This window comes from Neovison vison, chromosome 5 (genome assembly GCF_020171115.1).
Source record: "Neovison vison isolate M4711 chromosome 5, ASM_NN_V1, whole genome shotgun sequence".
Lineage (NCBI taxonomy): Eukaryota > Metazoa > Chordata > Mammalia > Carnivora > Mustelidae > Neogale > Neogale vison.
Genome location: NC_058095.1, coordinates 54,595,602 through 54,620,278, shown reverse-complemented (window position 1 = coordinate 54,620,278; position 24,677 = coordinate 54,595,602). Strand labels below are relative to the sequence as shown.

The 24,677-nt window shown below is 42.9% G+C and overlaps 1 protein-coding gene and 1 pseudogene across 1 annotated transcript in view; one reads left to right on the top strand and one right to left on the bottom strand.

Annotated features, from left to right (window-relative positions):
* Positions 1 to 24,677, top strand: part of UBE2G1 (ubiquitin conjugating enzyme E2 G1) — a 107,612-nt gene that overhangs the window by 750 nt on the left and 82,185 nt on the right. The window lies entirely within an intron of this gene.
* On the bottom strand, positions 11,347 to 11,476 carry LOC122908017 (annotated as a pseudogene).

The window sequence follows — 24,677 nt, the reverse complement described above, 5'->3', positions numbered from 1 at the left end:
TCCCATGGGAACCAAACCAGCAACCCGGAGATCAGGACTCCCGCACGCTCCGCGGACGGAGCCAGCCGCGCCCCGGTGGTGGACTTTGTGATAAGGCCGGTTAAAGAGGGGAGAATGTATGGTGTGTCATTTTCCAAGCCTCCTTATAAAGTCGCTGAACTGCTGATTAATTTTTCTTGTCTTCTTGATCAGAAACAACGGACTCTTCCTAATTTCTTCAGCATTTGGAGGATTTTAATTAACATGGACAGAACAGTATGCCAAGACAGTGTATTAAGTGAAACCTCAGAATATCACGGTCTCTGGAAAGACGTGAGAACGACTTGCTAGCGCCAAGGCCCTGTTGTGTCAGTAGGGCGTCCTTTGAGCTGTGGCTCCTCAGATGTCATGAACGGTCATCTCTTAAAGTCATTGAGCGTGAACTTTGACAGGCTTAGTGATAAATGCTTTGAAGTCTTGAAATGAGTTGAGGGGAGTTTGGAAGACGAACCTGGAAGCCGTTCTAGCTGCTGGGATCTCAGAGGCTTAAACAGCAGTTGGCGGTGCTGGTTAGCTTTATGAGGCTGACCTGTCACGGTTGGAATTCTTCACGCGTCACTTGAGGGGACATTTTACTCTGTGTGTCGGTTTGGTTGGGAACTGGGGTTAAGAGCCTGGTTCCTTTGGTTGCAGACCTTCTCCGACTCAGGACTGCTGACATTTGGGGCAGATACTGTGCCTTACAGAATGCTTAGCAGCATTCTTGGCCTCTACCCACCAGGTGCCAGTAGTAGTACACCCCTTTGGTTGTGACAGCCAGACCTGTCTCTGTTGCCAGTGTCCCCTGAGGGATTAAAACCAACCCAGGCTGAAAAATCCCTGGTTTAGGGTTGATTAAGATGATGGTGGCTGTTGTGAAGCAAATGAGATCACCTGACAGGCGCTGGAAATCAGATAGGCTGTGTGTTTCTTTGTGGGTATTCTTAGACTCTGGCTCCTTCGCGGGTTCAGCAGCCGAGCCTGCTCCTCAACGCTGAGAAATCTGACCCGTCACAGGTACTTCAGAATTGTTTTATTTCTCGGGAAGGTATTACGTGCACGGGTTAAAAATACAGAGCACAAAATGGTGTAGTCTTTCCACTCCCCTGGAGGGCCCCAGGTTCTGTGCTCAGACACAGCAGTCAGTGGTATTCCTGGGTGCCTTTTCAGAGACTTTCTTGTATCTCTTTCATGTGTACATACCTTTCCTGAGGACTAGCTGGTGCTGGGCACTCTGTGGCCTGCTTCACCTCGATTATCTCATTTAATATCCTGATAAGGAAATGTTGGCTTCCAGAGGCTGAGTCACGTGCTTAGAGTCGCGGGGTAGGAAGTAAGTGCGTGGTCCGGGAGCATTCAAATTGCGGGCCTTCTTATTTTGCAGACTTTGTTGTTTGCATTTATTTGCTTATTATTTACTTGTTTTATTTTTGTCTTTGTTGTTTTTAATTGGGTGTATTGCCTCCCAGGGAACAGTAATTACCACAAACATGAAATAGTATTTTATAAATTTTTTTTTTTAAAGATTTTATTTATTTATTTGACAGAGAGAGATCACAAGTAGGCAGAGAGGCAGGCAGAGAGAGAGAGGAGGAAGCAGGCTCCCCACCCAGCAGAGAGCCCGATGCGGGACTCGATCCCAGGACCCTGGGATCATGACCTGAGCCGAAGGCAGCGGCTTAACCCACTGAGTCCCCCAGCCGCCCGTATTTTATAAATTTTAATATTCAGAGTTAATTTATCCAGTAACTACCAGAATGATTGTGGAAATGTTCCTATCTTAATAAAATGTGTTGTACAAAACACTACACATTAAAATCTAAGGGGTCTTCCTTCCTAAAGTAATGATGAGAAAACATTGTAGCCGTTGTGTGCTTAAGGCCAACAGTGCAGAATCAGGGAGTTAAAGTAATAATCTGAAAGTAGGGCTGAGCTTTTGGTGTTGCTGGTTAGCTATGAGAAAAATTTTGGACTAGTTGGACTTAGAAACATTATTTATTTATTTTTTTTTAAAGTAGGTTCCACACCCCGCAGTGTGGAGCCGGTTGTGAGGCTTGAACTCAGGACCCTGAGATCGAGAGCCATTGCTTAACCAACTGAGCCACCCAGGCGCACTTTGGACTGGTTGGACTTGCTCTCTACTCTTACTGTACTCAATTTTATGATATGGCAAGCATTTATAAGGAATACAAGGAAGTTTTTGCCTCCTCTCCCCCCCTTTCTTTTTTTTTTTTTTAAGATTTTATTTATTTGTTTGACAGAGAGAAATCACAAGTAGACGGAGAGGCAGGCAGAGAGAGAGCGAGGGAAGCAGGCTCCCTGCTGAGCAGAGAGCCCGATGCGGTCGGTACTCGATCCCAGGACCCTGAGATCATGACCTGAGCCGAAGGCAGCGGCTTAACCCACTGAGCCGCCCAGACACCCCCCCCTTTCTTAAAGATGACTTGAGGTTTGTTTGTTTTTTTTTAAACATTGGGGGAATAGATTTTTAAGAGTTAGGGTCTTATAGGCACCTGTCATTCCAGAACTAGGAAGAATTTTTTTTATACAGTAACAATGAAATAATTATGCATCTTTTACTGTAGAAATTTTGATTTTGTATTTTAAAGTAATCCGGATGACTCCCAAATCTTCATCTCCTTGACTACCCTTATAAAGTAGGTTGTTGGGCTGAGTTTGTTAAGTGTGTTTCTTAGGCTTGATGTGCAGTGGAATCACTTGGGGAAACACAGATTCCTGGTCTCATGCCCAAAGAGTCTACATATCTTGATGCTCAGGATAATCCACTTTTGAAAGGGGTTCTGTAGGTGGCTTTGAAGCGGGGGGTTCAGAGCCGTAATGTGGTGGGTACTCTGAGCTCTTTCCCCTGCAGCACTCCCTGCAGTTCCTGGTTTTGTGCTGTGCTGTTTCATTAGCAGCCCTGGGCTTGGTAGGATATTCAAAGAATACACTTAAAAGGAGGTGTTTGAAAGATTTAATATTTCTTGGCCTTTCTAGAATATATTGGCACTCTAACATACAATTTCATTAACGATTTAAAATAAGCAGAAATTGACAGGAATACTCTAGTGGTGGAAGATTCTGGGTGATGTTTTATACACACGCACACATGCACACACACACACAGACACACACACATACATATTTTTAAGTTGGCTCCATGTCCATTGTGGAGTCCAGGACAGGGTTTGAACTTGCAACCCCAAGATCAAGACGAGAGCTGATTCCAGACTTGGATGCTCCACCATCTGAGACGCCCAGGTGCCCCTCAATGGATTTTTTAAAAAATATGTTATTTATTTTAGAGAGAGTGCATGTGCACGCTTTAGATTGTGTACAGCAACGGGTGAGGGACGAGGTGGGGGGGACTAGGTGGGGGGGAGAAGCAGACTCCCCACTAGGGGCGGAGCTTGACATGGTCGATCGTAGGTCGTAATCTGAGCCAGGAGGAGGACTTGGTTACTTAACCAGCTGAGCTGCTCAGCAACCCTCCCCCCTTTATTAGATGCTATTAATATATATATATATTTAAAATTAAAAAAATGTGTTTAGGGAATCTCTACACCCAACATGGGGTTCAGACTGACAGTCCCAAGATCAGGAAGCTCTACCAACTGAATCCATTATGGTGCCTCCTAATTATTAATATTCTTAATAGTTTAACTCATATGGAAGAAAATGTTTAAAAATATGGAAATGGAGGGGAAGTCTGAAAGTAAATTTATATTGCATCATACTCCTAAATGTTTAACAGTCTGGGAATTTTTATATCCAGAAGTGAATTCCTGTATTACGGAAATAGTGGAGCTGCTACATCTTTTATGCTGTCAGAAAAAAAGCGTAAGTGAAACAGTGTGATTGAGGGAGGGGTGTTGTATCATTTACCACATCCCCTGTAGTGCAGGAATTGCGTGTGTGATGTGTGGTGGCCCAGACTCTCAGCCTCATTTTGCTGTATGCACACACATTGAGTCATTATGCTGTATGCCTTAAAAGTACGGTGTTAGATGTCCATTGCATCTCAGTGAAACTGGGGGAAAGTCTGCCTTAATTTTTTTTAAAAGATTTTATTTATTCGAGAGGGAAAGAGAGAGTGAATGAGAGAGAGTGCAGGCAGAGGAGGGAGAGGGCGAAGCCCACTCGCTGCTGCATCCCAGGACCCCAGGATCATGACCTGAGCCAAAGGCAGATGCTTAAACCGACTGAGCCACCCAGACACCCCAAAGGGAGAAAGTCTTAATATTTCAGTGAGTAAGTGAATTTTCTGAACATTAGGGAGTCAGTGATTTTTAAGTAATAATTTGTCATTCAGTGACTATTTTTGATAATACAATGAAATTTAGTTTTTTTATAAACAATAGTAGTTTAATTTCCTATAAACTACCTCAGAATGAAACATAGTCCATTAGTCTTTTGTAATGGATGATCTTAGTTCCTGAAATGTTGCTGAGCATATTAAAAGTTGAAGCAGGGACGCCTGGGTGGCTCAGTTGGTTAGGCGGCTGCCTTCGGCTCAGGTCATGATCCCAGCGTCCTGGGATCGAGTCCTACATCGGGCTCCTTGCTCCGCAGGGAGCCTGCTTCTCCCTCTGACTCTGCCTGCCACTCTGTCTGCCTGTGCTTGCTCTCTCTCCTTCTCTCTCCCTGACAAATAAATAAATAAAATCTTTTAAAAAAAAAAAAAAGTTGAAGCAAATTCCATTATCTGTAGATGTTAGTATAATAGTCTTCTGCATTTGCTGTAACATACCACCAGAGTCTGTGGTTTTATTATGTAGTTTCTGTGTAAATACACCTTGTTTTTGGCAATGCTTGTGCACGTGATCCTGAGGCGAAGATGCATTGAGCCTTAGTAGAGCAGGGTCCGGTGTGGGGAAACCTGGAAATTGGTTGACGGTCTTTGTGTTGCTGCTTTTTGATTTCCTTTCCTCAGGTGGAGTATTCGTTTACATGATCAGCGCGAGTTTCAGTCCTTGGATTATTTGGTTTTGGGTCCTTCAATGCAAATTCTTCTTCCTCTTCTGTTTTCTTTGGAGGGGGGCACACTAATTTTATGGTTAACTGTGGTATGAATGTGTTCTTGCTTCAAGCAAGTAGATGTCAAGTGTTCTTTTGTTTTAACAGACCCAGTTTCATTCAGGAGTAAAAATTTTGCCTTTCTTAATTATTGAGAAATATTTTTGCTAGAATTTGAAACATGAAATAATGACTCCAAAGTTCTGTTTAATACCATATTTGTAGGAAATAACTTCTCAGAGAAAAGGCACAGAATATGCGTATGGAAACAGTCTGACAAGGTAAACATGCTGTGTTATATCTGGTTGATGGCATTGTCCAGGTACAGTAAAGTAGAGACAGGAAAAACAAACATTTTGCAAATTATGGTAATGAACAGATGGGAGTATAAGAATAAAACGCCTCTTTAGGAAATAAGATACATGCATGTTAAAATACAGCATTAGAAATTTTTCCCCCTGATGCACGGTGGTAGTATTAGCCTTTTTGAGGTAAGTCAGAGATTTTTATCAGTGCTGTTCCGGTGTCTGATTCTGGCACTCTGAGAAAGGGCTGGGGAAGATACAGTATCTTTCTGTTGTTGCTGTAGAGATGTATACCTCTTTTTATGATGTGCAGTTCTAGAAGATATGTGAAAAGTTAAGCTTGGTAAGAGGAAATTTTCCTTTTATTTATGCTTTCTGTGAGCATCTAATAACGTAGAAAAGCTGCATTTGCTCCTTCTTGACTTCTCTCCAGCTTTCTTGTCCATATTCCCATTGGTTAGGGTCTGTTAAAAAAAGTGTAAACAACAAAGAACCCATTTAAATTTTTACCTGGCAGTAAACGTTTTTAAAGCTGTTTTTGGTTTAATCTTGTAAAGTAAGCATTGCTTTTAAATCACATTTAGGACTTTTTCCTAAGTGTCTGTTATGTTAGGAGGCATCGTGTGGATTTGCTTCTGAGTGTGCTCACGTTTTAACGGTGCGTGTAGTCATTTTCTTATTCTTACGTCTCGTGTACGTATTAGAGTTTCGGTTTCAAGACAGAGGGGTGCTAGGTGGAGAGTTTCCATGCACAGCGTTGAAAGCACGATCTATAAGAGGACTGTTGGTGGGTTGTCTGGGTGGCTCGATTGGTTAAGGGTCTGCCTTTGGCTCAGATCATGATCCTGGGGTCCTGGGATGGAGCCATGCTCAGCGGGGAGTCTGCTTCTCCCTCTGCCTGCTTCTCCCCCTGCCTTGCCCTGCCCCCTGACAAATAAAATCTTTTTTTTTTTTTTTTAAGAGGAATATTGGAAAAAAAAAAAAAAGAGGAATATTGGTAAACTGGCATCACCAACATGAAAAAACTTAGGTTTGTGAGAGAAAAATGAGAAGGTGAGCTACAGACGGGAAGAATATATTTGCACATTAAGTATCTGGCGAGGGTTGCTGTAGAGTATGTAAAGAACTCTCCAAAGTCAGCAACAAAGAAGAACAGTCCTTTTAGAAAATGAGCAAGAGGTGTGAACAGGCATTTCAGGTGGCACATGGGCAGATGAGAAGATGGTTCACATTATTAGACATTAGGGAAGTGCACGTTTAAACCACACTAAGTTGTCACTACATACCTACTAGAATAGCTAAAATTTAAAAAAAAAGTAAAGAAACACCGAATGCTGTCCAGTGGGTGCAGAGGAACTTGGTCTCCTACATTTGTCGGGGGCAGGGGATGTGAAATGGAGCGGCCGCTGGGGAAGACCGTTTGCAGCTTCTTGTACAACTGAGCGCCCATCAGGTGCACATTTGGGAATTTAGAGAAATGAAACTTACGTCCTTGTAAAAACCTGTGAACGGTTGTAGTGGCTTTAGTAGAGCTGAAACTGCAGATGACCCAGATAGCTTTCGGGGGGTGAATAGACCGCGGTGTGTCCGTCCTGTGGAGCCCATGTCCCAGTGGGCAGAGAAACGACTGGTGACGAAACTCGCGGGATACTCTCGGGGGGAGTTCTGCCAGGTGGAAAAGAGCTCATCTCACAAGGTTACAATACCGAATGATTCCATTTACATTAAATGCTTTTTATTGTGGTAAAAAACCACAAAATTGGCCATCTTAACTATTTTTAAGTGTCCACTTCAGTTGTTAAGTACATTCACACGGTTGTGGAACCAGATCTGCAGAACTTTTTTATCTTGAAAAACTGAAGCTATTCACCCATTGAACAACTGTCCCTTTCGCCTTCCCTCTTGCCCCTTGCTTGTAACCATTTTACTTTTTGTTTCTAATTTAATAACTTTACCTCCTGTCAGTGGAATCTTACAGTATTGGTGTTTTCTGGCTGGCTTGTTCACTTACTGTGACGCTGTAGAGGGTCATCCGAGCTGTAGCCTCAGATACGGGGTCCTTCCGTTTTATTTATTTTTTTAAAGATTTTATTTATTTATTTGTTAGAGAGAAAGAGTGCGCGAGCACAGGCAGACAGAGTGGTAGGCAGAGGCAGAGGGAGAAGCAGGCTCCCTGCAGAGCAAGGAGCCTGATGTGGGGCTCGATCCCAGGACACTGGGATCATGACCTGAGCCGAAGGCAGCCGCTTAACCAACTGAGCCACCCAGGTGTCCCGGTCCTTCCGTTTTAAAGCTATGTTGTGTTCCGTCTCAAGCGTTTGCCTCGTGGTGTTTCTCCATTCATGCGTAGGCATGCTGCTGGCTCACCTCCACCTCTAGCCTCTTGTGGTTATTGCTGCTGTGAACATGGGTGTGTAAATACCTTTTTGAGATCCTGCTTTCAGTTTTTTGGGGTATAAATCCAGAAGGGGGATTGCTGGATCATATGGTAGTTCTGGGTGTTTTTTTTTTTTTTTTTCTCCAATTTATTTATTTTCAGAAAAACAGTATTCATTATTTTTTCACCACACCCAGTGCTCCATGCAAGCCGTGCCCTCCATAATACCCACCACCTGGTACCCCAACCTCCCACCCCCCGCCACTTCAAACCCCTCAGATTGTTCTTCAGAGTCCATAGTCTCTCATGGTTCACCTCCCCTTCCAATTTACCCAAAAGCACATACCCTCCCCAGTGTCCATAACCCTACCCCCCTTCTCTCAACCCCCCTCCCCCCAGCAACCCACAGTTTGTTTCGTGAGATTAAGAGTCACTTATGGTTTGTCTCCCTCCCTATCCCATCTTGTTTCATGGATTCTTCTCCTACCCACTTAAGCCCCCATGTTGCATCACCACTTCCTCATATCAGGGAGATCATATGATAGTTGTCTTTCTCTGCTTGACTTATTTCACTAAGCATGATACGCTCTAGTTCCATCCATGTTGTCGCAAATGGCAAGATTTCGTTTCTTTTGATGGCTGCATAGTATTCCATTGTGTATATATACCACATCTTCTTGATCCATTCATCTGTTGATGGACATCTAGGTTCTTTCCATAGTTTGGCTATTGTGGACATTGCTGCTATAAACATTCGGGTGCACGTGCCCCTTTGGATCACTACGTTTGTATCTTTAGGGTAAATACAGTAGTGCAATTGCTGGGTCATAGGCAGTTCTATTTTCAGCATTTTAAGGAGCCTCCATGCTGTTTTCCAGAGTGGTTGCACCAGCTTGCATTCCCACCAACAGTGTAGGAGGGTTCCCCTTTCTCCGCATCCTCGCCAGCATCTGTCATTTCCTGACTTGTTGATTTTAGCCATTCTGACTGGTGTGAGGTGATATCTCATTGTGGTTTTGATTTGTATTTCCCTGATGCCGAGTGATATGGAGCACTTTTTCATGTGTCTGTTGGCCATCTGGATGTCTTCTTTGCAGAAACGTCTGTTCATGTCCTCTGCCCATTTCTTGATTGGATTATTTGTTCTTTGGGTGTAGAGTTTGTGAAGTTCTTTATAGATTTTGGACACTAGTCCTTTATCTGATATGTCGTTTGCAAATATCTTCTCCCATTCTGTCAGTTGTCTTTTGATTTTGTTAACTGTTTCCTTTGCTGTGCAAAAGCTTTTGATCTTGATGAAATCCCAGCAGTTCATTTTTGCCTTTGCTTCCCTTGCCTTTGGCGATGTTCCTAGGAAGATGTTGCTGCGGCTGAGGTCGAAGAGGTTGCTGCCTGTGTTCTCCTCAAGGATTTTGATGGATTCCTTTCTCACATAGAGGTCCTTAATCCATTTTGAGTCTATTTTTGTGTGTGGTGTAAGGAAATGGTCCAATTTCATTTTTTTGCAGGTGGCTGTCCAATTTTCCCAACACCATTTATTAAAGAGGCTGTCTTTTTTCCATTGGACATTCTTTCCTGCTTTGTCAAAGATTAGTTGACCATAGAGTTGAGGGTCTATTTCTGGCCTCTCTATTCTGTTCCATTGATCTATGTGTCTGTTTTTGTGCCAGTACCATGCTGTCTTGATGATGACAGCTTTGTAATAGAGCTTGAAGTCTGGAATTGTGATGCCACCAACTTTGGCTTTCTTTTTCAATATCCCTTTGGCTATTCGAGGTCTTTTCTGGTTCCATATAAATTCTAAAATTATTTGTTCCATTTCTTTGAAAAAGATGGATGGTACTTTGATAGGAATTGCATTAAATGTGTAGATTGCTTTAGGTAGCATAGACATTTTCACAATATTTATTCTTCCAATCCAGGAGCATGGAACATTTTTCCATTTCTTTGTGTCTTCCTCAATTTCTTTCATGAGTACTTTATAATTTTCTGAGTATAGATTCTTAGCCTCTTTGGTTAGGTTTATTCCTAGGTATTTTATGGTTTGGGGTGCAATTGTAAATGGGATTGACTCCTTAATTTCTCTTTCTTCTGTCTTGTTGTTGGTGTAGAGAAATGCAACTGATTTCTGTGCATTGATCTTATATCCTGACACTTTACTAAATTCCTGTACAAGTTCTAGCAGTTTTGGAGTGGAGTCTTTTGGTTTTTCCACGTAGAGTATCATATCATCTGCGAAGAGTGATAGTTTGACTTCTTCTTTGCCGATTTGGATGCCTTTAATTTCCTTTTGTTGTCTGATTGCTGAGGCTAGGACTTCTAGTACTATGTTGAATAGCAGTGGTGATAATGGACATCCCTGCCGTGTTCCTGACCTTAGTGGAAAAGCTTTCAGTTTTTCTCCATTGAGAATGATATTTGCGGTGGGTTTTTCATAGATGGCTTTGATGATATTGAGGTATGTGCCCTCTATCCCTACACTTTGAAGAGTTGATCAGGAAGGGATGCTGTACTTTGTCAAATGCTTTTTCAGCATCTATTGAGAGTATCATATGGTTCTTGTTCTTACTTTTATTAATGTGTTGTATCACATTGACTGATTTGCGGATGTTGAACCAACCTTGCAGCCCTGGGATAAATCCCACTTGGTCGTGGTGAATAATCCTTCTAATGTACTGTTGAATCCTATTGGCTAGTATTTTGGTGAGAATTTTCGCATCTGTGTTCATCAAGGATATTGGTCTATAGCTCTCTTTTTTGATGGGATCCTTGTCTGGTTTTGGGATCAAGGTGATGCTGGCCTCATAAAATGAGTTTGGAAGTTTTCCTTCCATTTCTATTTTTTGGAACAGTTTCAGGAGAATAGGAATTAGTTCTTCTTTAAATGTTTGGTAGAATTCCCCCGGGAAGCCGTCTGGCCCTGGGCTTTTGTTTGTTTGGAGATTTTTAATGACTGTTTCAATCTCCTTACTGGTTATGGGTCTGTTCAGGCTTTCTATTTCTTCCTGGTTCAATTTTGGTAGTTTATATGTTTCTAGGAATGCATCCATTTCTTCCAGATTGTCAAATTTGTTGGCGTAGAGTTGCTCATAGTATGTTCTTATAATAGTTTGTATTTCTTTGGTGTTAGTTGTGATCTCTCCTCTTTCATTCATGAGTTTATTTATTTGGGTCCTTTCTATTTTCTTTTTGATAAGTCTGGCCAGGGGTTTATCAATTTTATTAATTCTTTCAAAGAACCAGCTCCTAGTTTGGTTGATTTGTTCTATTGTTTTTTTGGTTTCTATTTCATTGATTTCTGCTCTGATCTTTATGATTTCTCTTCTGCTGGGCTTAGGGTTTCTTTCTTGTTCTTTCTCCAGCTCCTTTAGGTGTAGGGTTAGGTTGTGTACCTGAGACCTTTCTTGTTTCTTGAGAAAAGCTTGTACCGCTATATATTTTCCTCTCAGGACTGCCTTTGTTGTGTCCCACAGATTTTGAACCGTTGTATTTTCATTATCATTTGTTTCCATGATTTTTTCAATTCTTCTTTAATTTCCCGGTTGACCCATTCGTTCTTTAGAAGGATGCTGTTTAGTCTCCATGTTTTTGGGTTCTTTCCAAACTTCCTCTTGTGGTTGAGTTCTAGCTTCAGAGCATTGTGGTCTGAAAATATGCAGGGAATGATCCCAATCTTTTGATATCGGTTGAGTCCTGATTTAGCAATAATCGCGCCTCGGATAAACCTCATTGGCTACGATACTGCCACTGGACCGAGGATGTGATCTATTCTGGAGAATGTTCCATGTGCACTAGAGAAGAACGTGTATTCTGTTGCTCTGGGATGAAATGTTCTGAATATATCTGTGATGTCCATCTTGTCCAGTGTATCATTTAAGGCCTTTATTTCCCTCTTGATCTTTTGCTTGGATGATCTGTCCATTTCAGTGAGGGGAGTGTTAAAGTCCCCTACTATTATTGTATTATTGTTGATGTGTTTCTTTGATTTTGTTATTAATTGGTTTATATAGTTGGCTGCTCCCACGTTGGGGGCATAGATATTTAAAATTGTTAGATATTCTTGTTGGACAGACCCTTTGAGTATGATATAGTGTCCTTCCTCATCTCTTATTATAGTCTTTGGCTTAAAATCTAATTGATCTCATATAAGGATTGCCACTCCTGCTTTTTTCTGATGTCCATTAGCATGGTAAATTCTTTTCCACCCCCTCACTTTAAATCTGGAGGTGTCTTCGGGCTTAAAATGAGTTTCTTGGAGGCAACATATAGATGGGTTTTGTTTTTTTATCCATTCTGATACCCTGTGTCTTTTGATTGGGGCATTTAGCCCATTAACATTCAGGGTAACTATTGAGAGATATGAATTTAGTGCCATTGTATTGCCTGTAAGGTGACTGTTACTGTATATTGTTTCTGTTCCTTTCTAATCTACCACTTGTAGGCTCTCTCTTTGCTTAGAGGACCCCTTTCAACATTTCCTGTAGAGCTGGTTTGGTGTTTGCAAATTCTTTCAGTTTTTGTTTGTCCTGGAAGCTTTTAATCTCTCCTATTTTCAATGATAGCCTAGCTGGACATAGTATTTTTGGCTGCATGTTTTTCTCATTTAGTGCTCTGAAAATATCATGCCAGCTCTTTCTGGCCTGCCAGGTCTCTGTGGATAAGTCAGCTGCCAATCTAATACTTTTACCATTGTATGTTACAGACTTCTTTTCCGCTTTCCGTAGAGTTCCGGAGGATGGAAATACAAATGGCGGCCTCCTGGTCTCCGGCCCGGAGGAGCCGAGAGCCCGGGGCCCCGCTCCCCAGTGCGCCCTCAGCGAGCAGCTCCCAGTAACTCCCGTCTGCCTGATCTCTGGCCCCGCTCCGAGCTCACCGAGCCTGCGACCAGTTCAAGGCAACACCGAGCTGTGAGCTTACTGTCGGCTCTATCTCTGCAGCCGGCTTTCCCGTTCCAATATCCGCAAGCTCTGCAACACTCAGACACCCCCGATCCTTCTGTGACCCTGCGGGACCTGAGGCCACGCCGACCCCGCGTGGGCTTTGCCCCGTTTTAGCCTCTGGAGCGATGTTCCTCAGCGTAACAGACTTTTAAAAGTCCTGATTTTGTGCTCCGTTGCTCCGCCGCTTTCCAGGAGCCGGCCCCTCCCCCCGGGGTCTATCTTCCCGTCGCTTTGGATTCACTTCTCCGCCAGTCCTACCTTTCAGAAAGTGGTTGTTTTTCTGTTTCTAGAATTGCTGTTCTTCTTCTCTTTGATCTGCCGATGGATTTGCAGGTGTTTGCAATCTTTAGATAAGCTCTCTAGCTGATCTGCTAGCTGAAGTAGTCTCAGTCTGCTACTTCTCCGCCATCTTGACTCCTCCCTCTGTTTTTTTTTTTAATAGACTTTATTTTTAGAATAGTTCAGGTTCACAGCAAAATTGAGCAAACACTACAGAGATTTCTCGTATACTCTCTGCCCCCCACATGCGCCGTGCTCCTCCCCTAATGATCAGTGCACACCCAGTGAGGGGCGCCTATGTCACAGTTGTTGAACCTACATTGAGCGGTTTTGTTTTTAATGTTTTTGAGGAACCTCCATGTTTTCTCTTATGGTAACACTGTTTCACGTTCCCGCCACAGTGCACAAGGGTTCCAGATTCTCCACATCCTCACCGACAGTTGTCATTATCCGGTCTGTCTGTTTTGAACGGCGGCCGTCCTGACGGCGTTAGATGGTCTCTTACAGTTTTAATTTGCATTTCTCTGATGGCTTGTGGTGTTGAGCAACTTCTCATGTGCTTGTTGGTCCTTTGAATAATCATCTTTGGAGAAATGTCTATTCAAGTCTCTACCAATTTTTAACCAGGTTATTTGATTTTTCGTCAAGTTGTATGAGTTCTTTATGTACTCAGGATATTAGTCCTTTTTAGGTAATAAATATGATTTGCGAGTATTCTCCCATTCTGTAGGTTGTCTTTCACTCTGGACTGTGTCCTTTGGCATACGAAAGTCTTCGAGTTGGGTGCTTCATTTGTCTGTTTCTGCTTGTATTGTCTGTGCCTTTGGTGCTGTAGCCAGGAGACCGTCGCCACGCCTGGTGCCATCAGGCGTTTGTCCTGTGCGCTTTTCCAGTGGTTCTGTAGTTTTAGGTCTTAACGCGAGATCGTCTGTCCATCTCGTACCTGGTGTAAGAGGAAGGTTCACTTTGATCTTCTGCATGCGGATATCCAGGTTTCTCACCACCATTCTTTGAAGAGACGGTGCTTTCCCACACTGAGTGGTCTTGATACCTGTATAGAATTCTTGAAATGATGCAGTTATGGAGCTAGAGAATGGATTGCTGGTAGTGGTCAGGGAATTGGGACGATAGTGGTGTGTGGTTGTAGGGTGGTGGGAGTCTGAGGGATCTTGGTGGTATCTTGTAGCGGTTACACAGATCTGCAAATGTGATAAAATTGCATAGAGTTGTAGAAACACTGAGTGTGAAATCTACATACAGTGTACGGGTTGTATCCACGCCATTTTCTTCCTTTTGATCCACCAAGTGATGTAGGATGTCAGCACTGGGGAAGAACTGGGGAAAGGGTAGAGGAGGCCTTTCTGTACCGTGTTTTCTGTTGTCCTATAGATCTGTACTTCAAAATAAAAAGTTTTTAAAATGTCACTTGTCGCCAAAGCATTTTTATCAATGTTTTTTCACGAGAACTCCCATTTTAAACTTACTATTCATAGTTGCAAGCAACAGTATAATTGCTGCATTAACACTTTGAGAGAACGGGAAGTTGAAAGAGAAATCTACAGTTTGAGATAGAAATTCCATCTTAATTTTAAATAACCCTTACTTAAACATCTTGTGCTGCCATTTGGAAAATGGAAGGAAGGTATCCGAGTTGATTTATGGAGCTCCTTTGTGCAGTTGTGCTCAGAAATGCTGGGGGATGTGAGGACGAAGTGCTAACTAACCCTCCCTTGAGGTGTGGTGTTACCTAGAAGTTGATGGATGTGTAAACCCAAAGGTGTGGAAGGAAGAGAGATTAATGGGGGGGGGTGTACAGTGAGGTCAGGGAAGGCTTCCTAGGAAAAAAGCTATATTTGGATGCATTAAAATCAGGATGTCCCTTCTCTTAAGAGTGTTGGGTTATATACTTTTAAGAAAATCCTTTGTTTATCAGGAAAGAAAATAGTTATTAGAATTGGTTGATGGGCTGCAATTTAATGTTGACAAATTTGAAACACATAGGTGTTTCTGAGAGACAGCTAACCCTGTTGACAATTTCCAAGAAAAGAGTATGAACACACCTTTCAAGGGATGGCAGCAATTTGTAATTTAAAACAGCTTTAAAGGACCTAAACCTGCTCACTTCACTGCTATAGAAACTTATTTAAGAGAGAGAGGAGGGCGGAAAGGAAGCAAATCGTTGAGTGCTTGTCACATACTCTTCCTGATCCCAGGACTTTCCACTGGTGGTCACATTCAGGTCTCACAGCAAATGTTTGAAGTAAATGTTACCACCTTTTTGAGGTAAGGAAATTGAGGTTTATAGTCTATCTGGTAATTTCCCCAAGCTAGCCCTGGTGGACCTGGGCAGCAGAAACAGGTCTGTCTGCTGATGAAACCTGAGCTCTTCCCAGAGTAGTAGTTTCTTTTTTTTTTTTTTTTTTAAAGATTTTATTTATTTATTTGAGAGAGAGACAGTGAGAGAGAGCATGAACGAGGAGAAGGTCAGAGAGAGAAGCAGGCTCCCCGTGGAGCTGGGAACCCGATGCGGGACTTGATCCCGGGACTTCAGGATCATGACCTGAGCCGAAGGCAGTCGTCCAACCAACTGAGCCACCCAGGTGTCCCCAGAGTAGTAGTTTCTTAAGACTCTGGACAATTTAAGAAAAGTGGACACACATAGTTTGGTATAATTTCAGAGTATTCTGATCTCTTGAGTGAAGTTCATTTGTACATATGCTCTGTATATACGTAGGCATACGTATATAGAATGCTGTGTCTTAACATCATTCAGCAAGTTGGGTGACCTGTTTTGTGTGCTACAGGGTTGCCAGATGAATGCAGTGTTGTTCTTAGGTTCCAGAAACTTGTATTCTTTAGAAAGTCCTGTGAGAGCTGCTTTGAGGTATCGGAGAACGTCAGGGAATGCTTACTTCTGCCTGTCCGGTTGGTAGAAGGCTTTGAGGAGTTGGTGGCGTTTGACTTTTAAAGCATATGTAAAGTTTGATGACACATAAATGAGAAAGTATTTAACATTGAGGGAAAAGAGCAAGCAAGACAGAAGGTTTGTACTGAAAACAATTCAGTGTGGTTGGAGCATATGATAAACTCATCTAGTGGGAAAACGATATCTGGAAAGGCTGGTATTTGTGGAAAATTTTTAAAATGTTGAAAGTTTTATTCTGTTTGAGGAGGGGAGAAGTGATGTGGTCAAAGTGAGTTGGACCAGTGCTGCTCAATGATCTGTGATGGAAGACCAACTCCAAGGAAAATTCTCATTTATTTTTATTTATTTTTTTTTTTTTTAAAAAGATTTTATTTATTTATTTGGCAGAGAGAGATCACAAGCAGGCAGAGAGGCAGGCAGAGAGAGAGGAAGGGAAGCAGGCCCCCCGTTGAGCAGAGAGCCTGACGTGGGACCTGATCCCAGGACCCTGAGATCATGACCTGAGCCGAAGGCAGCGGCTTAACCCACTGAGCCACCCAGGCGCCCCCCCCCCCCCTTTTTTTTTTAAAGATTTTAATTCTCATTTATTTGTAATGGTACTTAGAAAAACAATAAAGATAAGTTTTTAGAGAAATTAAATTAAAAAGACATAAATTTGAGCCCAGCCTTTGTAATACTAGGTTCATGTGAAGTGCCTTTCCGATTGCTTGTATGAGCTTCTGGATCCTTCCTCCAGCTTCCTGCATCACAGACCAGGAATCGGCCTGCTGTGAACCGCGCGGGCTTTGAGTGCGGCAGCTGTGGACAGGGTGCGGGGTGGCGATGGGACTGCATTCTGTTCACAGGTCGGATCGGAGGTTTTCAGTCCGGTGTGAGCGACGGCTGTGTTGCCTTCGTGTCAGGTTCGCAGCATTCGACAGCCCTGTACGTTTCCCAGCGCGCGTGAGAGCCCGGCCCTTATCCCCAGGGTGTGTTTCCCTCGGCCTGCACTGGGCACAGAGACGCTCGCTTTTGTCTGGTAGCTGCCCACACAGATGCCTAGAAGGGTCACTGAAACGTAGCAGGCAACTGAGTAGTAGGTATTGAATGGGTTAGAGCTAGAATACTCGATTTTGTTTCCCTGAGGACTCAAGGACATGTGAACTAAATCTTGAAGGTAGAAAGTAAAGCAAGATCCTTCCATTGAGTAAACGTTTAATTCCTTCTCTGTGCTTGGCTGTAGGGATACACGATAGGATCCCTGGCTCCCCTTTCTAGTGGGGAAGGCAAAGTTTTATAGACAAACATTGTTAATAATTAGAAGTGGTTCTTCCAGCACATTCGTGTAGACATTGGTGCCCTTTCTACAAGTATAGCTTTGATCAAAGGGCTCTTGGATCTTCTGTGTCTCAGCAGGGTTCAAATTACTTCTCTCAAAGCGATTTCTTTAATGGGCAGTTCTATCTACTATGGCCATAGTTTTCACAACTTTTTTTTTTTTTTTAAGATTTTTATTTATTTATTTATTTGTCAGAGAGAGAGAGAGAGAGAGCCAGCACAAGCAGGCAGAGAGGCAGGCAGAGGCAGAGGGAGAAGCAGGCTCCCCGCTGAGCAGAGAGCCGGATTCGGGGCTCGATCCCAGATCCCAGGACCCTGAGATCATGATCTGAGCTGAAGGCACCGGCTTAACCCACCGAGGCCCCCAGTCATCCCTAGTTTTCACAACTCTTAATAATTTATGAATTGCCAGAGAAATTAAAGGTTATACTCTGCCTCCCAAGCCTTTGGCTTTTCTTTATCTTTTTTTTTTTTAATGTTTTCAAAGATTTTTCTTTAGTGTTCTACCTTAGCTACCCTAGGCTTTCTACCCAGGTGGCTGACCACATTTTCCAGAAGAGGAAACTAACTAGATTTGACTTACTTACAGTAGCAAAACCATGACAACTAGATTCCATTAATCTCTGAGCCTGTCTTTAACAGTATTTAAATTAGATCTACATAGAGAATATAAAAGTGAGTTGATTCAGTTACCCCTTTCTACTTAAGTCCTAGGGTATCTCTGCAGTCATATGTCCCTTTGGTTTTTTACTTTTCTCAGGGTGAGTCAGATGCATTTGAATAAATCTTAGGTAAGCTGAATCAAGATAGTCTAGAGGAAAATGTCATATGTATGTTTTAAAAGAACTTACTTACAAATGAACATGATTATTGTAGATTTTGAAAAAAAAATATGTGATAGAAATATCAGCCATCCCTTTAAAGCTTCTGTTAACATTTTATTATTTTTCTTTTTGTTGTATTTTGCCTTTATAGTAAAATGAAATTCTGGAAGGAAGGATCTTTAGTGTTAAGAATTTTAGCAGAAATCATATTCTTTGGAGTTGAATTCATTGATATTCCTTTTAAATGCTTGATTACCATTAAGAAACCTAGCCCAAGATCAAGAAGCTGTTTTTCCAAATTCATTTAGCAAGTAAGTGGCAGCAATAGGTTTCAAACTAGGTCGCCTTATTACTAAGACTAGTGCTTTTTAATGTAATAGCACATTGTGTGTTAAATTCTGAAATCCCGGTGACTTTCAGGAGGCAAATTACTATTGCTCATGGCCTCACCTGATATTTTGGGTTTGTTCCTCATCTTTTGTGTTGGAGGATTCTAAAACTAAAATGTCTATTTCAGGCTTATGTAGAGAGGGGTGTTACCCTGAGACTTTACTTCCCTTTTTTACTCTAGGTAAGTAGAGGATTTTATGTATTTACTTACTTAGCGGTGCAAGACGTAGTTTATGTTGTCATTAGAGGTCAGGACTTTAGGACATGCTGACGTCTTTTTTCAAACTGCTATTTGATGGTGTGGTGGTTCCCCTGGGAGGTACTGTATTTTTCAGTGTCTTCTCTGGCTGTTTCTACATCTGTCCCTTAGGATTATACCCTTGCTGCTGCTTCTACCTTTAGCATTTGCTTGGTGGAAACAGAACAAAACTGTCATCCAGTTTGGTTTCTGTTTTAACTCTTGCAGGTGCAGTGATGGTCTGGGTGAGCCCCGTGTTTCCTGCTGTTCTCTTCGGGGTCCGAGACATGTGGTTGGTGGCTGGCAGGGAGGGAGCACCACTGTGATAGGCTTTTTTCTTCTTTCTCTAAACTTTTAATTTTAGAACAGTTTCAGATTTATAGAAAATTTGCAGCAACAGTACAGAGAGTGGCTGTGCGCTCTGTGGCTGGGCGCCCACTGTTGACGTCTCACGTGAGTGTGGTACATCCGATGCAGTGAGCGGACCAGTGCTTACACGGTGTCACTACCTAGAGTCCGCCCTTCAGTTTCTCCTGGGTTTTGCTGCCGTCCATTTCTCTGCTCCAGGAGCCCGTCTGGGACGCCGCCTCGCATCTAGCCAGCGTTCTTCCTGGTCTTCTAGAAAGCAGCTCTGTGCTGGGAGTTTTCTGTTCTCAGAGTGCTGTTTCTTGTGGCTTTTACAGTTTTGAGGATTACCGGTTAGGTATATTGTAGAATGTCCCTCAAATTGTTTTTTTCTAATGTTTTTCTCATGATCAGAATGGGGTAGTGGGTTTTAGGAAAGAAAACTGCGGAGATGCAGTGCACTTCCTGTCACATCAGCCCGGTGGCCCACGGTGACCACACGACAGCACTGGTTGTGTGAACTTTGGTCACTTGGGTAAGGCAGTGTTGGTCAGGTTCCTCACTGTAAAGTTAGTTCTCCACCTTTCCTACCCTTTTGTTTGTAAGCTGCTAAGTCCAGCCCACACTCATGGGGGAAGGAGGGACTAGACCTCCCACCTCATGTCAGAGAGAATATTTACTTCATGTTATCGGAACTCTTCTCTCAGGAAGACTTGTCCCTTCTCCCCCATTTGTTTGATAATTCAGTCATGTATTGTGTATAGACCTGTGTGTGTGTGCGTGTTGAAATTTTAAGTTGGTGCCGCACCACCAACTTGGGGTCGTGTGGGGCTCGAACTCCTGACCCTGAGATAAAGAGTCACAGGTTCTACTCACTGAGCCAGCCAGGCCCCCCACAGACTTGTGTATTTTATTTTCTACTTTGGGTTAAAATCTGTATTAGTAGGGTTCTCTGGAGAAACGGCGCCGATGGGATGGAGATGTATATGTGTGTCTGTACCTGTGTATCCGTGTGTCATGGTGTGCAGTCGTAGAGGCTGGCTAGTCCTGGATCCGCAGGGTAGCCAGGAGCTCCGGGGAAGATGAGGTGCTGCAGTTGGGCTCCGAAGGTAGCGGGTGGGCAGAACGCCCTCACGGGGGATGTCAGCCTTCGAAACATTAAGGCCTTCAACAGTCTGGATGAGGCCCACTCACCTTATGGAGGGGGATCATCTTTACTCAAAGTTTACTGATTTAGGGGCGCCTGGGTGGCTCAGTTGGTTGAACCTCTGCCTTCGGCTCAGATCGTGATCTCAGGGTCCTGGAATTGAGCCCTGCCTTGGGCTCCCTGTTCAGCAGGGAGCCTGCTTATCCTTCTCCCACTGCTGCTTCCCCTCCTTGTGCTCTGTCAGATAAGTGAGTAAAATCTTTAAAAAATAAAAAATTTACTGATTTAAATTGTGATCTTGCCTGAAAACTACCTTCACAGAAACACCTGCAGTAATGTTTGATCAGATACCTGTGGCCTGGTCACGTTGTCACATAAAATGAACTGGCACGTGTTTTGTTTCTTATGTCATTTATTTTGTTCTCACATTTTTCCGGCGTTGGTCATTGAGAGTTCTTTCAGGTCGTCTGGTGTTCCTCTGATATGCACTCATTTTTTAAATTTTTGAGCACCCTTCTTTCCTGATGACTCTAGAATGCATCAGACCTGTCTTGTATTTTCTCTAGCCCAGCCTGAGAATCAGCGTCTTTCCAATGTGAAACGTATCTAGAAACCCAGGTCTCGGCGTTGGAGGCACTTGTTGCTCCTGGAGGGTTGTTCTTCGCAGGAGGAGGTGGGCCCTCTGTGCCTACACTCACCTGGGTGTGTGTGCATCTGCAGTGTTTCTGGGTTTTCTTTAGCTCCCTCCTCTGACGCTGAGAAACCAGCCCCTACCACTTCTGTGAAAGCAGTTCCAGAATTGCTAAATACCCTTTTGGGAAACAGATTTCCCGCTAGAACTTAGCTCTAATGCACAGTTCTTGTCCTTCTTTTTCCAGTTTATAGAGTCAGAACCTTGATATCTAGTGTTACTTAGGTCTTCTCCTTTCCCTGCCATCCCTTCAGTGAGGTTTTGTCACACGTTAGTGATACAGTTAAAGTCATTTGTCACAGTCTTCATTCTGTCCGTGTTGATTTTTCAGATTGATTTTGCACAGTTTATTCTTTGAGATCAACATTTCTGTGGGTGTGACAAGTGCGTCGAGTCTCCTGTCCACCACTGCAGGACCCCGAGACTAGTTGTATTACCTGAAATTCCCCCAGATGTCCCCATTGCAGTCACTCCCCACTCCACCTGTCCTGGCAAACACTGATCTGTTTTCTGTCCCTGTAGTTTGCCTTTTCCAGAATATCATATGCAGCTTTTAGGGTCTGGCTTCTTTGACTTAGCGGTGTGCATTTTAAATTCGTCCACGCGGGTGCGTGAATTAGTAGCCCGTTCCTTTTTATCAGTGAGTGTCATTCCCTTGTATACCCTCCTGCTGTGTGTATTTCTTTGGATCAGTTTGCATGTCCATGTCCATGCTGAAGGCTTTCGTGGTGTTTCCAGTTTTTAAGGACCATGAATGAAGCTGCTGCCAACATTTGTGTACACGTTTTTGTGTGCACATAGGTTTTCTGTTCATTTGCATAAATTCCGAGGAGTATGATTAATGATTGTGTGGTAAGACTATGTTTAGCTTGATAAGAAACTGCCAGATTGTCTTCTGAAGTCGCTGTACCCCACATTTTATTTTAAAAATGTACTACCTCCCCCCCTTTTTAAAATTTTAATATTTTATTTATTTATTTGAGAGAGAGCACAAGCAGGGGAATGGAAGAGGAAGAAGCAGGCTGTCCTGGCTGAGCAGGGAGTCCGATGTGGGACTTGATCCCAGGACCTCGAGATCATGACCTGAACCAAAGGCAGACGCTTAACGACTGAGCCCCCCCAGGACCCCTAAATACGTACCATCTTGATGCTTTGTTCTTAATCTTGATTTTTTACCTAATACGGTGTAGCCATCTTTTTTTTGGGTGCGGGAGATAATTTTTTTAGTTTTTTTTAAGAGATTGATTTATTTTAGAGAGCACGTGTGTGGGCGAATGTGGTGGGGGAGGGAGAGGGCAGAGGGAGAGTCTCCCAGGTGAACTCTAACCATTGCAGAGCTGGACCCAGGGCTTGAGCCCACGACCCTGAGATCATGACTGGAGCTGAAATCAAGAGTCAGACACTTAACTGGCTGAGCCGCCCAGGTGCCCCTAGTGGAGCTTTCCTTATGGACTTGCACATAGAGAACTTACTTTGTTCTTGGAAACCTACACCATGTTCCACTGTATGGCTAAAACATTATGCACTTTTCATTAAAACAGTTCTTTAAATTATGAAAGTATTGCATATTCCTGGCAAAAAATACGAGTTCTACAAAAGAGAATAGACTGAAAAGTCTGATCTCCTCCTTCCTCCATTCTCTAGAAAGGACTTCAGAGTTGATGTGCGTGTTTACCAGTATGATTTATATGAAGGGTGAAGATTTTAATGTAATAACACCCTTCCCTAATTCTTATTATATACCTGTAGCTCTTCTGCTGATTGTCTTTATTACTGTTAATGAAGTGATTCATCAGTCTTACCTAGGAGTCCCTGCTGTGAAAGATAAAGAAATGAGCTGTCCCTGATTATCTTCCTCCTTCAGATTTTGTTAATTGATTATATTATTTTTATATTGTCAGGGTTTATAACACTTACATTCTCTTTTATAACTGAAATAGTCTTCTGGGCTTATCAAGTCTCAGAAAAGGAAAAGGAGAAAAAGAGCATTTATGTGATTATGTTAATGTATTCATTGTAATACCAAATAATGATTTGGGGTCTAAAGAGTGGGGTGTGCACTCTCGTCAGTGAAACTCTGTTAGAGGGGATTTTCACTCCCCACCCCAAGTCTCATTCCTTGTGCTCTGGGTTGTGCCACTCCTCCTCTAGCTCACACTGTCCTCGCTTTAGTATTTCTTCATTTATTTTTTATTTTTTAGAGCAGGAGAAAGAGGTGCCCGGGGGAGGGGGTGGTCGCAGAGAGAGACTCCTCAGCTGGCTACACACCCAGTGCAGTGCCTGACGCGGGGCTCGATCCACAACCCTGAGACCCTGACCTGAGCCGACGAGGGCAGTCGGATGCTCTACTGACTGAGCCTCCCAGGCGTCCCCGGTAGTTCTTAGTTTTATAAAGCATGTGTGGGTCGCAAATTGTGAGTCCTTGCACGTTGGAAAATGCCTTTGTTTTGTCCTGCCATGTGACTGACGGGTTTTCTGGGAGTTCTGGCTTCAGCCTCTTTTCCCCACAGAACGGGGCCATCCTTGCTCTGTTGTCTGTGGTGCCAAGAGCTCCTCGGGAGCACACGGCCAGTCTCCTGCTTCTTCCTGTGGGGTACTGTTGTCAGGTTCCAAAGAGATTCCTTTATGCGTAGACTTGTACAGTTTTACCCATGTGTGTCTGGTAAGTATTCACTGTTTCAGACTGTCAGTGGGCTCTTCTGGGTTGTGGGCTTAGGTCTGTGTTCAGCTCAGGAGTGTCCTTCTTTTGCTCTGTTGTCATCTTTGCATTCTCCAGCAGAACCCATTCTTTGGAACTTCTACCAGTCAGGTTTTGGAGCTCCTTAATCTTGTTTCTTTGCCTCTTTATTTTCACATTGTTCATTTTCTATTTTTTGTTAGTATATTTTGGAGATTTTCTCTACTTGTCCTCCCATGTTAGTGACTTGGTTTTGTCATTTAGTTTGGCCACTGAAGTTTCTCATTTGGCAATTGTATTTCTAATACCCAAGAACAACTTCTCTCCTTTTCTCCCTCCAGAAGTTTATTTTTTAAACAGGTTTATTGAGGTTTAATTTGCGTGTGTAAAGTCTTCTTGGTGTAGATGTAGAATTCTGTGCTCTTAGTACATTTACAGTTGGAACCATCATCACAGCGTAATTTCAGAATGTTTCTACCACCACGGAAGGAAACCTTGTTCCTGTGAGTGGTCACCTTCCCAGTCAACGACTGATTTACTTTTTGTCCCCCGTGAACTTGCCTTTTCTGGACATTCCGTGTAAATGAGATAATACATTATGTGTTTTTCTATGTATGGCTTCTTTCCCTTGGCATATTATTTTTACGGTTGATCCATGCTGTGGAGAGAGCTGTTGTTCAGGCATCAGTGTTGAAAGCACTATCCTGCTCTGAATTATCTTCAAACTTTTGAAAATCTGTTGACTGACCTATTGTGCAGATCTCTTTGGGGCCTCTATTCTGTGACGTTGGGTCTCTGTGCCTGTCCTTCAGCCACTGTCGTAGTTTCTTGAATATCGTTGTGTATTAAATCTTGAAATCGTGTGGTGGAAGCCTTCCAACTTTGTTTTCCTTTGTGGGGATTGTTTTGGTATGTTGAAGTCTTTTCAGATCAATTTGATGATTTCCACAGAAGAGCCTTGCCGTGATTTTGAGGGGAGTCGAGTGAGCAGCTAGATGAATTTGCAGAGAGTGAACAGTTTGAGTCTTCCGTCCTGTGAATGTGGCTTACCTGTCCATTTATTTAGGTCTTTTTACATTTTAGCAAAGTTTGTCGTTTTCTGTGTGTAGATCTTATACCTGCTTCGTTGAACGTATCCATCCAAATTTCATCTTTTTAATGTTGCCATTAGTTAAATTATCTAAAAT